The sequence below is a fragment of the Ursus americanus genome, chromosome 3 (assembly GCF_024610735.1).
Source record: "Ursus americanus isolate L20-20 chromosome 3, mUrsAme1.1.p, whole genome shotgun sequence".
Classification (NCBI taxonomy): Eukaryota; Metazoa; Chordata; class Mammalia; order Carnivora; family Ursidae; genus Ursus; species Ursus americanus.
In genome coordinates, this window is record NC_142129.1 from 33474924 (window position 1) to 33492500 (window position 17577).

The 17577-nt window shown below is 37.6% G+C and overlaps 1 pseudogene; it reads right to left on the reverse strand.

Moving 5' to 3' along the window:
* Positions 1-16815: 16815 nt before the first annotated feature.
* Positions 16816-16993, reverse strand: LOC123789567 (ATP synthase F(0) complex subunit k, mitochondrial pseudogene; annotated as a pseudogene).
* Positions 16994-17577: the final 584 nt, after the last annotated feature.

Consider the following 17577-nt stretch of genomic DNA (forward strand, 5'->3'; position numbering starts at 1 on the left):
GAATTTAAAAATACTCTCTTGAGATTTCCATATCATCACCCAACCAAAAAATGGGGGTGGAATATTCCTTTAAAGTTTAGATATATTGTTTTGTTCAAGAAAATGATTAATGAATTATCTGTAATATAGCTACTCCAGTGCTTTATATTGTCACAAACTTAATAAAGAAAAGAACCAAAAAAAAAAAAAAAAGTGTAGAGAAATAGAAAGAGGGGACATAATAGCTCCTGAATGAGATTATAGATATAATAAAATATGTAATTATATGGAACAAAGAAAGGAGGAGAGGAATTTTAAAAAGAAAAAGAAAAAAATTAGGGAGCACTATAACCAAGATATTCAGAAGTGAATTACCTAACTACAAAATTCTGTCTATTCCATTTGTGAAACACCCACATGGTGTGACTTGAAGCTCCCTATAGAGAGAGGTGAGAGAAGACAGCAGGGTCGTAGGGAGGAAGTCAGGTCAGACTTAGCAGAAAGAAGATGAGTGAAGCATAAAAGCAAGAAATTGCAAGGTAAGTTCTAGGAATGAAAATAAAACCAGTTTGGCTACAATGAGGGGGAGTACTATAAAATAAGACTGGAAAAGATAAGATAAATTGGGGCCAGATTATATAGGTCTTTGAATGCCAGGCTGAGGATTTGCTGCTCTTTTTGGTTAAAAATGGGGAGTCACTGAAGGTTTTTGAGTAGGGGAGTGAAGTGACCTTTGGGTCAATTACTCTGGCTGCAATGTGTAAAGTAGATTGGAAGAGGGAGAGAATAAAAGTGAAGAGACACCCTGGGAGGCTATTGAATTAGATCAGGTGACAAGTAATGAGAACCTGAACTATGGGAGTAGCAGTAGGACTGGAAAGAAAAGGATGAATTCAAGATATCTTTCATGGGTCAAATCTATGGGGCTTAGTAACTAATGAGATCTGAGAGAACTGTTAAAAAAGATTCTGAGATTTTTAAGCCTGAGTTACTGAGGAAGTGATAAAGTAGGGAAATAAGAAGAGAAAGCAGGTTTGAGTGGTTGTAGGTATATGTATGTGGGGTATTGGTGGTGGTGTTTTTCATGGTGGTGGGAGTTTTGTGCAGCGGAGGTGATGAGATGGATTTTGATATGCTACCCTCATAAGCACTGGAAGGTAGCAGTTTTCAGAAAAAGAAAACAAATAACTAAATTCTAGTGTTAGGAAGACTGCACTTAGCTCATAGTTGGTTCTCAATAAATGTTGACTGAGCCAACCCTCATTAATTCCAAATGAATGTTTTTCACTCATTCGTTCAACAGATATTTATTAAACAGCTACTATATGCCAGACACTGGTGTAAGTATTGGAAGATATCATGGTTTTCAACAGAAATGATGTCTTCCTTATGGAAAACATAGTCAAGTGGGAAAGACACGATTAAATGAGCATGTATAATGAACAACATGTGTATTACTTTAGTTAAAGTACCAGTTAATATGCAAGAAGATAACAGGGACCATTCCAAGTGCAGGATACTCAAGGAAGTTTTCTCAAATGAATATCTGACTCAACTGAAAGGTTGAGTAGGAATTAACCAGGTGAAAAGGGAGGGGGAGGTATTCTAGGCAGATGGAACCTCAGCTGCAAAAGGTCAGAAGTGTTAAAGTCTGAGTCTTTTGAGGAATTGAAAGAAGTTTATTATGGCTGAATTATAGACTATGAATGAAGAAAGAGAGAAAATTAGATATAGACCAGTTCAAGAAAGGTCTTGTTCACCTTTTTAAGGACTTTGTGTTAAGAACAGTAGGAAGTCACTGAAGAATTTAGCAGAGAAACAGCATGACCATATTTGCATGTTTTAAAAATTCATTAACTGTTCACTCCAAACAGAAATATTTACTGTGGCCTCAGGAGTTCACACATAAACAAACAGAAGCAATGTAATAAGATAAGACCTACAATAGTTAAAAATGCTATTTACACAAGTGTATACTCATTAGACAAGCATAAAATTTATAGGGACACAGATAAGAGGATAGTTAATATTGTTTGTAAGGGAAATATTAAGGAAAACTTAAGAACAGGCCATTTTGAGCGGGAGTAGAAAGTTAAATAGGCCCTTCAAATAAATACTTTAAGTAAATACCTAAGTAAAATTTCATTTACAACTCTGAGTATCTCTCATTTGTGTCCAATTACTGCTTTTTCTGTCACCATTTTTTAATATTATTCTTTTTCTATTCATGTTTGATGTTGATGTAAATTTAGTTGAAGTATATAAGTATTTTAGTGTGTATGAGAAAAGCTACCTTATCCAATCACAAAAGTGTTTAAGTTGCAACTACTTACCAAGTGATATAACAGTATTTCAGTATGTTAACAGTGTGTTACCAGGAAGTATGTACTTTTTGACCATTAGTGCTAGAAGTAAACTCCAGCTGTTTTTCCCCTGGGAATTTGGCTCACTCCCTTGCCCTTTTCAGATTCCTTTGCAATTAGGCTATTCATGTGATTGAATTCAATGGAGTAACTCAATGGAATGTCCTACTTCCAGAGTTGGCCTAGTAACATCCCACAAGGACTTTTAGATTTTTCTCTCTTCATGCATTGGTATGCTAAATGCAGATGATCCAACACAGGACTCCACAGAGGTCCCAGGAGATGATGGGGCCACAGGATAGAAGGAGTTTGGGTGACTGAGTCGCAGCTTGCAAGACAACTGCCCGTGAGAGTCACTTAGCCCATTATCACACTATGAGGTTAGAGAAAAATTAATGTTTATTTGGTTCAAGTCACTGAAAATTTGGAGTTGTTTGGGAGTTAAAAATTGGGTTCAAGTCACTGGAATTTGGGAGTTACCGTAGCTGGTGTTAATTAACTTGACTAATAAAATCCTGTATTATTTTCTTTGGTCCTTTTAGGAATTTGAGTGCTTCTCTAGGCCTTCAGTCTCTGGTAGAAGACTTGACTGTTAGAACTCACTGAGATTATCTCCTTTACTAAGGGTATAATATCTACCCTTTACATAGTCAATTAGTATAGTGTCAGTGCTGATTCTTAGGAACTTTGACTAAATATTTGAGGATTCAGACAAATTTTTAATGCCATTTATTAATTAGTCTAGCTAATATTTATTGAACAGACATTAAGTTAAGTGATACATAGTTCCTGCCTTGATATGTCATACGTTAAGTTATGTGGGTAGTTTTTGCTTGGTTGTTCTTATAGGATAATACTACTAGGGAATCATAAGGAAATATCTCTTACAACAAAACAGGCTTATCCTGATGTTAGACACAGTACTAATTTTCATAGCTATAAAAATTATCTGGTGAAAAACACTTATTAATGAGATACAGGTTGCTCATTATACTTGGTTACAAATAGATGTGGGGTAAAAGTAAGTATTAGCTGTCATAGATATTTCTCAAATAATTAGCCATTAAGAAAATCAAAATTTTAAGTGTACAAGGTAATTTTTCCAAGCCAAAGATTCTCAGAAAAATATCACACTTTGTCTGGATCCAATAAGACCTAAAAGCCTATCCAGAGTCTTCATCATTCTCCCATTCAGCATCACGTATGGTTAACTCATGCAGGCCTGAGTGGGAAACCCTGTTTGATGCCTACTGACTCTTTGACAGACCCTGGGCAATTTACATAACCTCTCTCAGCCTCATGAAATAATAGTACCTTGTGCTTCTGCCCTTGCTCCCCTGCTGTTCTTTTCTCAACACAGCAGCCAGATTGATCCCATTAAAACATTTAAGTCACATCATTTTATGACTTTTCTCAAAAATCACCAATGGCTTTTCATCTCACTAAGAACAAAAGTCAGTCTTTGTAGTGGTCTACAAGGCTCTGTGTGATTGGATAACTGCCTGACCTCATTTTCTATTCCTCTGCTTGTTCACTCTGTTCCAGCCCACCAGCCTTCTTGCTAGCTTTCAAAATTGCCCAGTAAAAGAGCAGAGTTTAAAAACATGCCTGGTTCCTGTCTCTTTCACATCATTATTTCTGATTTATCAACATTTTAAGTGACAGTTTCCATAATCTTCAGAATAAACTTGTAACAATAATAATAGTTAACATTTTATTGTGTTTATTGTGTGCCAACATGATGTCCTTCAGTCTGCATAGATACCCTAAGAGGTGGGTAATACCTAGTGGTTTTAAAGTACAGTGTAGAATCATGCTGCAAGGATTTAAATCCCCATTCCACCACTACTGACTGTGACTTTGGGAAGTTACTTTACCTCTCTGTGTCTATAAAATGAGGAAAATTCTGTTCTACCAATAGTTATGTTATGCATGAATATTTATAAAGTGTCTAGAAGAAGGCTGAGCACATAGCATAAGGATTTGCTAAATATCAAAATAAAAATAAATTTGTATTGTTTAATAGTGCCTCCGTTTCATTATCTGTAAAATGGGAATAATAATATAGGATTAATCCCATAGGATTTTTGTGGGAATTAAATGAGATAACATGTACTGATCATAAAACAGTTTCTGGCACATGGTAAGCCCTCAGTAAATGTCAGTTATTAATATTTTTACTATCATAAGGACATGGAAGTTTAAACAGATTAACAAAAATGTAAAAGGTTATGCAGGTTGTAAGCATCTGAATTGTTTGTCAAGACTATCTCATTTAAAATGTCATTCTTAACCACAATCCCAGAAGGGTTATCAACATATTTTTTGTTTGTGAGTCCCCATCATTCAAGTGAAGCATAAAAGCTTCCAATTTCTTTTCCTTTATGTATAATGATGAATGTTTTTGTTGTGTAGTAAATTTTAAAAATCTATCTATGTTACTGTTTCCTCTTTTCAATTTGTTAATGCAGCTCCATTTCTAATCTAGATTCTAGATATGTAGATAAAGGAGAGGCATGAGCTCACTGGAAGTTTTTGGAGATTGGAGTCTGAATTTCTTCTCAGATAGAATTTATCCTCTCCTTTACCATGACTTCATTCTCAGTTGCCAAACTGTATCACAAAGCAGGAGAGTTCCTGCTCAAATGGAGAAGGGTGGGGTTAATGAGACAATCTTACAACATCTGGGGACACTGATCCATGTGGATGTAACTAAAATAGTCACTCTGATTTCAGAATTTCAGAGACCTCCTACCCCTTCCTTTTTTGTGTATTTGTTTCTTTTGAATTTGCAACACTCATTTATGATATAAATTGAAGAAATCGTTAGACCACTGTAATATCAATAACATAAGTTAGATTTTTTTTCCAAATCATGAATTCTATGTTTCTTACCCTTCATTTGTTCAACTACGAAACCCAATAATAAACTGTATCCAAAACAAAATAGCTATTGCAGAATAACTTTAGGTGAGCAAAGGCAGCCAAGTGTAAGTTTTAGAATGTTTTCATGGGGAAACATCTGCAAAATGTTTGTGCAGTGGGAATAACACAAGGGTTTACAAAGCAATTGTACAGCATATTTTCTTTTTGGCAATGAGGAAACACCCATGCAGCATATTTAAAAATATTTGTGTATTTGAGCTACATTTCCATTGGCAATGGACACACAACCACAGTGACCAGGCATCAATCAACATTCTATTTTCCAGCTGTTTCACAAAATGTGTAATCAGTCACAAAGTGTATTTGGTTCCACGTATATGCATTCTTAACTTTTCCCTTCTGTCTCATGAAACACACTACTGGAAAAACTGGGCACATTTTGGATATTCAAATTAAGAATCATCTAAATGGAATGGCGGTGTCTCTATTTTCTAAAACAAGCCTCATAAAAAGCAAAAGCACTATTAAATCCTGAGAAAAAGAAGGCTGTCCTAGGGAATAAGTATTTAAAGGAAACATACAATTTGCTAGTAGTACTATGCAATAAATAATAGTGTGCAGTTCTGAAGAGCCGTAAAGTCCTTGTCAGAAACTGAAAATGGAAGAGTTCTCAGTTCCACTGTAAATTGGGGCTAATTGATAGTCTGTAGCAAGTAGGAACTCTGCGTTTGTGTGATTAATCATTGGAAGAGAAGATGGAAAAATAACTAATTCTCATGATTTTTTTCTATATAAAAATAAGTATATATGTATATATAAATAGAAAGTGAAGTATAAAAGATATATGAGAAGCAGTCACTGCTACTGAGTAGCTTATCAGTTCTAAACTGCATATTCACAAGTTTCTGTAGTCAGATAAGAGCTGCAATGGGTGAGAGCCAGTCTCCCAAGAGATTGTCCAGTAGAAACAATGTTTAAGGTGCAAATGCCATTTAATTCAGATATTCTGATATGATTCATTATATAAATATCAAAATGTAACTTGGTCCTGCTGCTACCAAAGAAGACGGAGCCCTTGTGTAGAAATGTGATGATATTCCCTATCAGCTCCAGCTTATCTCTATGGTGATAGCACAAGTATATAGCCTGGCAAACCATGGCCAGCTACCAGACCATTAGGCAGCTAACACTCATCCAGAATCACCAGTGCATAGTGGGATTCTCAAGCTCAAAGATGAATAACTTGGTGCTGTTTGCCAGCAAAGACAAATTAATTAAATGAACTACTTACTAGTTAACCGAATCTATAGCCCAGAAGTTGAAGGCACATTCAGAAAATTAAAAGAAAATCAAACAAAATGAGATACCACCTCACACCAGTCAGAATGGCTAAAATCAACAAGTCAGGAAACAAAAAATGTTGGCAAGGATGTGGAGAAAGGAGAACCCTCTTACACTCTTGGTGGGAATGCAAGCTGGTACAACCACTCTGGAAAACAGTATGAAGGTTCCTCAAGAAATTAAAAATAGAGCTACCCTAAAACCTAGCAATTATACTACTAGGTATTTACCCAAAAGATACAAACGTTGTGATCCAAAGGGGCACCTGCACCCCAGTGTTGATAGCAGCAATGTCCACAATAGCAAAACTATGGGAAGAGTCCAGGTGTCCATTGACAGATGAATGGATAAAGAAGATGTAGTACATGTGTATGAGTATATATATATGATGTAGTGTGTGTGTGTGTGTGTGTGTGTGTGTGTGTGTGTGTGTGTATGTATGATGGGATATTACTCAGCCATCGAAAAGGATGAAATCATACCATTTACATCGATGTGGATGGAACTGGAAGGTATTATGCTGAGCAAAATGAGTCAGCCAGAGAAAGAAAATTCTCATATGGTTTCACTCATATGTGGAATTTAAAAAACAGAGGCTCATATAGGGGAAGGGAGGGAAAAATAAAATAAGATGAAATCAGAGAGGGGGGACAAACCATAAGAGACTCTTAACTATAGGGAGTAAACTGAGGGTTGCTGGAGGGGAGGATGGGGAGAGAGTGGGGAGATGGGTTAACTAGGTGATGGGCATTAAGGAGGGCACGTGATGTGATGAGCACTGGGTATTATATGCAACTGATGAATGACTGAACTCTGCATCTGAAACTACTGATACACTGTATGTTAACTAATTGAATTTAAATAAAATAAGTTACAAAGAAAGAATTACTGAAAAGTAGAAATGATTTTATAAATATAAAGCTAGTGGAAATGTAATTTAAACCATATTTTGAATGAGATTTTGTTATTAAATCAATGAATGTTCCCTCTAAGTGATTAGACCAACTAATATTACCTGTAAATTTCAAATAAGTTAAATTATGTTATATTCTGTTTTATAAATTGTTTTCAACAGAGTAATATTATTAATAAAAATTAAATTCCCTATGCCTTCTCTTTTCTACCTATTCTTGTCCTTCACCAATAATTGTTGAACAGATTTAAGCAGATTGCAACTTCAGGTACCTACAGGGACAAGTCAGGCTACATAAGGAGTTAACTAGGCCTGCTAGGGGCTGTATTCTTCTAGAGACCACATATTCTGTCAAAGGGTGTAAACCGATTTAGCTTAGTCGGTTGTTACTTTGCAGGCATTTGTAACTTGACAAAATTTCTAAGTTTATTTTATTAAGACCTAGAAATTTGTATTTTCCTTACAAACACTTAAATTGAAAATATTACCAACTATTAACACTTTCTGAAATACCATAGGTCTAAAAGAACATGTTTTCTGGCTAATTCAGCAACTGTGACAGCATATCTTGTTCTGGACCAACTCATGAGGCATACACTAGTCCTATGAGACCACACAAAGAAGGATGTAATCTAATCTGGAAATTCTTGGTAGGTGTATCAGTTACGATTAGCTGGGTTATGCTGTGGTAGCAAAGAACCCCAAACTTCAGAGGCTTACATAAACAAAGGTTTGCTTATCCCTTGTCCTCTATGTCCATAATAGGTAAAGAAGGGTTTTGCTTGTCATGGCTAGAGACTGAGACTGATGATATACCCCTATCTGGAACATAGGATAGAGGGAAAAGAGACATGGAAAACCCCACAATGGCTTTTCAAATGACATACATCACTTCAAGAGCTTCTGTGTCACTGGCCAAAGCTAGTCACATAGTGTATAGTAAAGAATTTAGCCTTGCACAAGAAGAGATTTGGCCTTTTCCCTCAACCTCTAGTCAGAGAGTCTTTGTTTAGGGTGAGCGCTGGCCTGTACCTGACAATGTTAGGGTGGGGGGTGGCCATGCCAGAAAGACCAACCATGTGTTTTAAGGTGAGAGCTTCGGGTTGTGCAGTATCAGTTGACTTAGAGACTGAGTTCGGCTACTAGGGTAATCACTCAGTCTATCATGCTTGTGTTTTGAAGTCTCCATAAAAGCTCTGGACTCAAAGCCTAAGTGTTTCTCTGCATATTGTCACACATTGACACTGAGAAGGTAATGGGTCCTGAGCACAACAGAAGCCTTGTATTTGGAACCTTCTCAGACTCTGCTCTAGAGTCCCTTGGCTGTATTCTTCATCTGTATTCTTTCTCTGTAGTAACTCACTATGTGAGTACAATAGCATTTGGTGAATTCTGTGAGTCCTTCTAGGAAATTATCAAACTTCACAGTGGTTTTGGAAATTCCCTGAATTTGCAGTGGTATCAAAGTAAGGGCAATACTGGAGACTGCCCTATAACTCCATAGTTTGGCTAAATCTGGGTACATGGTTACTCTTCAGTGCACAAGGGTGGGATGCAGAGTGCCCTCAAGGAAGAACACTGGGAAATTTGCAAATTTTAATCCAGTATACCACGGTGGGGTTCAGGAGGGAAATGATACTTTCACTCAGTCATAAAGGATATACAGGATTCCACATAGTGAAGATAGTTGTGAAGTTTGTGCTAGAGATAGGGGACAGAGTAATATTAATCATGAAATGTTGGCATATTATGATATGAGCAGAGAACTTATTTACATACAGTTTCATATTCCCAAATTAACCAATGGCGAGTGGTAGGTCTGGGCTAGGTCATAAAGGGCTTTCCATGATGAGGAAGATAAAAGTGCTTAACGATAAACAAGACTGATTGGGAAGAGGAATCTTGGATTGGGTCAGCACTGGGAGGTCAGCAATGAAACTGGGCGCTAGGGGAAGCTTCATCAAAGGAGGTCAGTATGTGAGAGAGAACTGACAGCAGTCTGAGAGGAAAGCTTCATGGAATAAGGCTTTTTATCCTGAGCACTCATGGTTATTCAAATGGGACCTTATAGTCTTAAGGGTTTGAAAATGCTAAGCAGAACAATCATTCTCTTCTCACCAAGATATCTTTATTTTAGTGGATATGTTCAGTCCCATTCCTCAAGGGAATTTAGAGGTGTGTTTGGACACCTGGCTGCATGGGTATATGGGTTTTAAAGAGGTCCCCTGAAGACCAAGCAGTAGAAATCTTTTTCTTTATGACCCTCCTCCCCCTGGGAAATAAAATCCTATATGTAGTGACTCAGAAAGCTGGTATATTACCGTTTGAAATTCACAAAGTGTGTTTTCTGCAAAATGTACTCTAATGACGTAATAACCCTTGTCATTGTCCATCCAGGCTGCTATAACAGAATACCATACACTGGGTGGCTTAAATAGCAGACATTTATTTCTCACAGTTCTAAAGGCTGAGAAATCTAAGATCAAGGCACTGGAAGATTCTGTGTCTGGTGAAAGCCCTTCCCTGGTTTATAGCTGGCCATCTTGCTGTGTCCACGCATAATAGAAGGGGTGAAGTTGTTCTCTGGGATCTCTTCTATAAGGGTACCAATCTCATTTATAAGAACCCTCATGACCTAATAACTTCCCAAAGGCCCCGCCTCTAAATACCATTACATTGTGGATTAAGTTTCAACATATGAATTTTTAGGAGACACATTCATTCTATAGCAGCAGTTTTTAAGAAGAGTGTTTGAATAATAATTTGAGATAGTAGCCAGTCAGTTTTTTTCTTCTTCTTTAGTGGCCATCCCCATTGAACTTCCCAGGGGGACTTGTCAGGAAAACAAACAAACAGGAAAAATGGCAAATTCTTAGTTTTGGAGTTCAAAAAGCACTCACCAGCTGTAAGAAACAGTTTTTGGGGTATGTAATCTGGCAGAAGACGTGGTTTTTTTTTTTTTTTAATTAATTTTGGTTTTATTTTATCCAGACCGTACACTACAAAAAGCCATAGAAGCTCAAAGACGAATTAAGAAACTAGATTTGACAGTGTGAGTTTGGGGGATGGTAGGTATAGTGTTTAACTTTCTACATTCATCCCTTGGTAATAATAAGAAGAAACCCTTTTTTACATTGGAGAACACAATAGACTAGGCCTGACATTTTCTACCAGGTTCTGTGGCTATAGTTTCTTTTATCAGAGTTGGTTGAGATCAGGAGTGATCTTAGGTCAGAGTGATTCACTGCTGCTGACTCTGTCTTCCATTGGCTCAGATAGGTGTGGAATATCAGTCAAATCTTCTAAGGGGGCTGATAAGAGCCAAGTGAGGATCAATGGATCCAAAGGGGACTTTCTGATAGTTGGGACAAGGAGAACCCAGGTAATGATTTGCTTAACCTTAATGACATTGGACATATCAGTGAATTCAGAGTGCACAGGTTCTGATAGCAAAGACTACAATGAGAAATTTGTCAGCTCTGTTAAGTTTTAGAATGGGAGTGGGTCTCACTTAAAAGAATAGTTGACATGAAGAACATTTCGTGGTGTGGCAGAACATAACTGAGACAGATTAAGGCCAAACAATAGAATTCTCCCTTACACACACTGATGTCTTGTGGAATTTAGCATATCTCCAAATGGGCAGGTGGACGGGTAGGGCAAGTTTGAAAGGTTTAAAATGCCATCCATATGCTGATGACTTTCATACATGACTCCATCATTTACTTTCTCTTGATCTCCAGACTGTGTATCTAGCTGCTTGCTCAACATCTATAAGTAGATGCCTAATTGGAACCTCAAATTTGACATTTCCAAAAGGAATATTTTTCAGCTCTAATCAGAATTGGCTACATAATTTGCAGAGCAAAATGAAAACAGAGTATCTTGTTCAAAAAGTAGGAAAAATGCCATCAAAGGTATTAAAACATAAACTTTTTTTTTTCTTCTGTGCTCTCTCTCTCTCAACTTATCATGGTATTTTTTCATTTGCCATTTAATGTCATGGTTCTTCAAACATGGGAAAATAATCATGGGTAAGTGCAGACCATCACATTGCCAGCAGAGATGGCAGCAGCAGGAACTATACATAGTACCTGAGCTGGAGACAGGATAGTCAAGCCAGGCATCTCCCCTTCCCACAGACCATTGCCTTTTTAAGAGTATTGAAACCTTCATGCATGGTCATGGTAGGTATCTGGATGTGGGATGGCCCGGGAAAACCATTGGTGAGCATGCTCCGTGGGGTGGAAGGCCGTAGAAGTTACCAATGTGGGGAGGGCAATGCTGTAGAGTGCCTGGGGTATCTGCTAATTCATCCTAGGGAAGCAGAGTATCAGCAGGAGGCATGACTATGTGTGAGTTGAGGCTCCAGTGTCCCATTGGATTTCACTTACAAAACACAAAATCAAAGATAAAATTATTAAAAATTTGAAGATGGCCAACACCGGGCATTAAACCCCAGTGTGGGGCCCTTCTTGGAATGGAGAACTATGTGACTGCATTGGCCTCATACCTATGAAGTTGGCCCTGACTCTTCCCCCCAGTGCTGCTTCTCCTCCAGTCTGCCTTAAATCAACGAATAGCACAACTTGTCAGCTATTCATTGTTTATACCCAAACATCATCCTTACTTTACTAATAACCCACATCAGTTACATTAAGGAACTACTGTCAGCACTGTATCTAAAATATAAACCCTCTCCAACCACTTTTCATCACCTCTTGGGTTATCACAACAGCTTCTTAAACTGTGTCTCCTGCTTTCATTCTTGCCCACCTAGAGTGTTTCCTCCACATAGCAACCAATCTTTTAAAAATATAAAATAGGCCACTTCACAGTTTTCTCAAAATTTTCACATCACACTTAAAAATAAAATTCTTATCATGGCTTGCAGGTACCTATAAGATATAATCTTTGCCTGTCTCTCATGCTATATTCTTTAAATATTGAGATTTTTACACTTTCTCTTTTATAGCTCTAAAATATTCTTCCTCAGAATTTTCTTTTTAGATGTCATTTCCTCAGAGAGATGTTCTCTGATAATCCTGTTGGGAGGCTTTTTTTCTCTGACACCAAATATGTGGTATCTTTTCTTATATCAATAACCAATTTTCCAGTTCTCTGAAACCAATTACATATCCATCAATTCAATTCAATTCTGCCACTAACTATCCAGAGTCAGCATGGATCCCACAGATGGAAGGTCTCAGTCCCTCAAGACTGCTTCCTACTACAGATGCCAGTCAAAATCCTGGGCCACTTGTACTTCTGACTGATCAGCTGTATATTGGGGGTTACTACAACCCCCTCCTCAGATCTGATAATTTCTAGAATAGTTCACAGAACTCAGGAAAACACATCATTTATGTTTTACTATTTCATTTATAAAGGATACAAATGAACAGCCAGATGAAGAGGATCATAGGGTAGGTCCAGAAGGATCCCAAGAACAGGAACTTATGTTGCTGTGGAGTTGGGCTATGTTACACTCCTGGCATGTGGATATATTCACCAACCCGGACACTCTCTGAACCTCTGTTCAAGAGCAATTGTAGAGCTCAATCTCCAGCTCCCCCTCCCCTTCTCAGAACTGGGTGGGTAGGGCTAAAAGTTCCAACTCTCAAGTCTCTTGGTCTTACTGGTGACCAGCCCCACTCTGAGGCTACCTAGCCCCAACCCTCGCCCTGCCTGACCTCCAAGTCACCCTATTAGCATGAACTCAGGTGTGATTCAAAGTTAGGCATGGAATAATAAGAAGCACTCCTATCACTCAGGAAATTCTAAGGTTATTAGGATCTCTGTGCCAGGAACTGGGGACAGAAACCAAATATATGTTTTTATTTTTTATTTATTTATTTATTTATTAAAGATTTTATTTATTTATGTGTCAGAGAGAGAGAGCACAAGCAGGGGGAGTGGCAGGCAGAGGGAGAAGCAGGCTCCCTGCCGAGCAAGGAGCCCAATGTGGGACTAAATCTCAGAACCCTGGGATTATGACCTGAGCTGAAGGCACACCCTTAACTCACTGAGCCACCCAGGCACCCCAAATATATGCTTTTAATTATACCACATTTATCTAAAATAGAAAGTTGCATTGTTCTTTTTCCCCTTCTCAGGCTTATTTTTCCTCCTCACATTTAGCACGACGCTTATACTACATTCATTTGTATATTTGTTTTATATCCTCAAGTAGAATACCAGCTCTAAGAAGCCAGAGGCTTTGGCTATCTTATTAAGCCTTTTACCCCCAGGGCCTAAAACAGGAGCACACAGTTAGTCCTCAATAAATAGTTGTTGCATAAAAGAATATATAAACATAACTATGTATTTAACCTAAATTTACAGAATAAATTAAAATCTGACTGATAATACCCAGAAGTGACTAGAGTATATTTTTCATATAAGGTAAAAACCAGGGCTTGGAATTAGAAATTAGATTCAGTTTAATGTTATATATTCGCCTACTTGAGTCTTCATTATTTAATTTACAACCACCATATCAGCATCTTTATAAGTTCCTATAACTACTGCTTCAGGAACCTTAAATTGAACAATGCTTTACATTATATGTAAGATATTGTATCAGTTTTCTTTTGCTGCTGTAACACATTATCACAAGTTTAGCAACTTAACACAAATTTGTTATTTTAAAATCCAGAGGTCAGAGGCCTGAAATGGGTCTCAGTGGGCTAAAATCAAGGTGCTGGCAGGACTATGTACTTCCACACGTTCTAGGGGAGAATCTCTTTCCTTTTTTCCTAGCTTCTAGAGGATGCCTGCATTCCTTGTCTCATGGCCCCTTCCTCCATCTTTGAAGCTAGCAATGGCAGGTTGAGACTTTCTCAAGTCGTAATTTCTTTGCCTTCTTCTATTTTTAAAGAGGCATGCGATAATCCAAGATAATCTCTCCATCTCAAGGTTCTTAATTTTATTATATCTGCAAATCCCTTTTGCCTTATAAAGTAACATATTCATAGATTCTGGAGATTAGGACTTGGACATTTTTGGGGATCCAGTATTCAGCCTACCACAGCTAGTAATTAGCGTTCTTGCCTGATTAACCGTATTTTAAAAAATAATTTTTTAAAGCCTTAGAAAAGGTGATATACTAAGTCAGGTGATTAGAGCACTCATGCAGCTAAGTGAAGACTAGTAGGTGTAGATCTTGGTGCTCAGAAGAACATGTGCTCCAACTAAGGGCTCAGCAGTGTCTTAGCTTCATCTAAATGTTGCCATGCAGACATGTGAGTCCAGGGTGGTCAGTTTTTTCACTTTTGCAAGATAACCTGGAAATGCAAATTTATATGTAGTACCCCCTAATGTTTGCCGTGTTCGCAACAAGTTACATGACGTTTTTCAAAACTGTGCAGGCTAAAACATGTCTATAAGTGGACCCTGATCTCTGAGTCCCCATTGTGCTGCCTAACTTCTAGATGACCGAGAGGAGCCCTCCAGCAAATTGTATGCCTACCTAGTGAATTATGTTCCAGGAGTTAGGAGCTAATGTATAAAATGTCTGTCTTTTGTGGCAAGATATTACTTGGAGTTAGTTCGTACATTGTTACACGGAATTTGTAGGTATTGCTAAAGAGACATTTCATTAAAATTGGTTTGTCTTTATTTACTTACTGAATAATATTTAATAAGTTAGTATTTATTAAGTTCCTCCCCCTGTGAGGCACTGTAGTGAATAAGAAGATAGATCAGACAGAGCCCCTGTCTTCAAGGAACCTGCCATCAACAGCCTGCACATTAAAATTTTGACAAGGACTGTTGAACTTCAGTGAGAAAAAAGGTCACTGCTTTTGAGGAGATTCAAGTCTTTACTTGAAGACTTGAAGTAAAGTATATTTAAGTTGTGCCTTAAAGGATGGAAGCTAAATACTCCATTCCTCTTTTTCTTGTATTTTTTTTTTCTGTGTATAGTTTAGCAGTTGTTTCTAGGCCCTTGGTTCATATGGACCTTGCTACATAATTGTGTCTAGATAACTTACTAGGAATGCAATTTGGGTGGACTAACAATGAAAAGTGAATGACTGATCAAAGACATTAATCTTAAACCATATTTTCCTTGTGCAGCTTTAGGAATGCTTCAGTAGATGGAAAATATAGTGTATTGTCTTAGTATTTGAACCAAAAGTAAAAGTTAGAATAAGTGCTAATGCAGTGAGAAATGTTACATGTGATGGGCAAACCAGCTGAACAAACAGGCTGGAAATTTGTTTTATGAAACTCACCTTACAGAATTTCACTCAATAAAACACATGAGTATGCAGTATTAATTTTTTTCTGTGTCTATGTATCATCACAAAAGGCCCTTTTTAATCATATTCTGGGTGCACATTTGGTCCCATTTGAACACAATTTATGAACACTTATTTGAATTCCACCTTTTGACAAAATGGGCAAGAATCCAAGTAAGGCAGCATGGTTAACTATTTTTCTAATACATACAGACCAGAATCTTAATGGAAAACAACTCAAATTCACCAGAATTCAACATACCATGAAATTGTAACCTTTTATTTTATTTGATTGTCCTCAGTATAATTCCATATCCCTTTCAAACTTTTCTGACAAATAAGTACATTTGAACACAATTAAAAGGGAATACAGGTTATATAACAGCAACCACAACAAAATCTCAGACTCCATTTTAATCATAAAAAACCAATTAAGCAAGAGTTAGAAAAACTATGTTTCTTTAGCCTGTTGATTCCTCATTCTACAAGATTATCCCCAGAAGTCTGCACTCTGCCACTTTTCCCAGATCAGACGTAGATTTAGCCAGAAATGAAGGAATACAAGTCAAAATGACTTAATCCATTGCAGCTTTGCCAAATAGACATTTAAATAGACATGTTTTTCTCTCTTATTCTTTCCTAGAACTTCCAAGGCATCTGAGAATGTGTAATCCAGCTAATGTGAGTTTGTTCCTTGGTGAGTTATAGATAGGAACTACAGCAAGTAGAGTTGTCACACAAAGGAAACTTTATTTGCAGCAAATAAGGAGGTCCTAGGGAATAACTTCCAAAGTCATGACCCCCTGAGTAAGGGTAAATGGGTTTCTCTCATTTAGGGTTAGGATGAATATTCAGAAAGGGGAGTTTTGTCATTGTATGTAGAAGGGAGCACAAAATGTCACTCATGCATGTGCTCTGAGGAAACAGGCCTGTACGTACATCGTATGTTCATGACATTTGTGCTCCTCTTGGTTTTTTGTTTTTGGGTTTTTTCCAGGTTCATAATTTATTGTACAAATTATGTATCACATGATGAGTTGACATTAGCTGCTCCAGGCATGGGAACTTAACAGATGAGGTATAAGTAAAAATCCGTTTATGTTGCTTTCACAGCTGTTGTTTTTTTAGACCTTAACTTGAAGACCATCAAAGCAATGCCTCTGTATGTGGTCAGTACACAATTCGTTCTGCCTGTGAGAGTGTTAAGAGTTGAAATATTTTTTGATACCAGTGAAATGGAATTGGGCATCAGTTTCTGGACCTGGCATGATTTCAGTCCTGCAAAAGGCACCAATTCCTTTGGTTGTCTGTGCTTCTCTTTGAATGGAGACTTTAGCATTCTAAGGACACAGAGGCAACTGTTGGTCACTCCATGGTCCGTCCGCCTCAGTATGAGTCAGGGTTGAGCTCAAGCTGGCCTGGGTGGTCTGGGCCTGCAGAGCTCTTAGTCTTCCTGCTTGCCAGGGGTAGTTTCCATTTCTGTCATGGGATGCTTTGCCTCTGGGTCTTCTGCCTGAGTTAAAAGATAAGCTGGAATGAAGAACCTAAAGAAAATGTGGGACAAAGGTTGGTGGGTACATGCAGGTGGGCAGTAAAGGTCAGGTCTTGGGGTCTTGCTGGTGACAAATGGAGTTAGACAAAAATCCTTTGTTGCCATGGTTTGCAAATTTTGTCTATTGAGGCAGAATTCAATACAACTAAATTATAATGCCATTTGGACAATTTAATATGTATCACTGCTATTTCCAAAACTATGTTAGTTTCCCTCTGAAAGGTCTTCGGATATACTGCACCAAATACTGACTGCGTGATATTTGCACTCTCTTGTACTTCCAGTTTAGTCTGCATTTTA